A 1,516-nucleotide genomic window follows, 5' to 3' on the forward strand; every position below is an offset into this window, starting at 1 on the left:
CCACCCCCGTTTCGACCGTAGGAGGTCCGTTTCCTCCGTTTTGCGGTACGCCACACCCCTCCCGATCAACAGGACCCCCGTTTCGACCATAGGAGGTCCGTTTCCTCCGTTTTGCGGTACGCCACACCCCTCCCGATCAACAGGACCCCGTTCCGAATGTAGGAGGTCAGTTCCTCCGTTGTGCGGTACGCCAGGCCTCATTTCCATCGCCTGTTCCGTCCAAGCCCTCCCAATGAACACGACCACGCATTCCGTTCCGACCCAGCCGGTTGGCTCCCACGCGTTCCGTTGCCTCCCGATGAACACGACGCATTCCGTTGCCTCCCCATGAACACGACGCACTCCATTGCCTCCCCATTTACACGACGACGACGTTGTTTCTCCATTCCGACCCAACCATGTACACGAGCCCTGGCCGTACGTATGCGCGAGTAGGCGTTCGAGACCCCACCTGTATGTACACATACGTGGCTGTATTTTCTTTCTTGCACCCTGGCCGCTGTACGTACGTGTACATGCTACGTGCGCGCCTCTACTACGACACGTGGGCGCCTCTACAACGACCAGTATGTACGTACACATTCGCGACCAGAATGACAACGCTACGTACGCTTCGACCAGGTGGGTCCCGACTGTCAGGCACTTCCTTGCGTGCGAAGATGTAGCTGGTGGGTCCCAGCAGTCAGGGGGGCGAATCGTTTTTTTTTGCCCGGACGCACTTCCTTGCGTGCGAAGATGTAGCCAGTGGGTCCCAGCAGTCAGGGGGGCGAATCATTTTTTTGCCCGGACACACTTCCTTGCGTGCGTAGGTGTAGCTGGTGGGTCCCAGCAGTCAGGGGGCGAATCATTTTTTTTACCCGGACGCACTTCCTTGCGTGCGAAGATGAAGCTGGTGGGTCCCAGCAGTCAGGGGGAAACGTTTTTTCTATGAAATACAGTGGCCCGTCCGGTGGGTCCCAGCTGTCAGGTGGAGGAATCATTATTTTCCGCGTAATAAGGAGGCACTTCCTTGCTGCGGCCGTGGACCCAGCTGTCAGCCTCTCCACGTACAGATGGAAGCCATTCCTTGACCATGTTGACCACGCCGTGCCGAGAGCACCAGGGCGGTGGACGACGGCGAGGCCTAGGAAGGGGACGATGTGGAGCCAGGGAAGACGTGGCAGTGGATGCCCACGCGTAGAGGAGTATGAGGGTTCACTCGTTCGGCTGCGGTGTGAGGCTGCCGTCGCCACAGAATAACAGGGGGTGTGGGTGCGTAGAGGGATGGCCTGGCCAGCAGTGGGAGTAGTAGGGGGTGGTGAGGCCTCCGCGGCATCACAGCCGGCCACGGGCGGCAGGAGCAAGCGGCACGACCGGCGCTGCTTTGGGCGGCTGGAGCAAGAAGACCAGAGGTTGAAGAAGCACTACAGCCGTTGGATGGACATCGTACGGTCACTAGAGCTAGAATTGTTCATATATTGACTAAAGTTGACAAAGGCATCCGTCCCAGTCAACTTAGTAGCCCCACAAGTCAGCC

The sequence above is a fragment of the Triticum aestivum genome, chromosome 5D (genome assembly GCF_018294505.1).
Source record: "Triticum aestivum cultivar Chinese Spring chromosome 5D, IWGSC CS RefSeq v2.1, whole genome shotgun sequence".
Lineage (NCBI taxonomy): Eukaryota > Viridiplantae > Streptophyta > Magnoliopsida > Poales > Poaceae > Triticum > Triticum aestivum.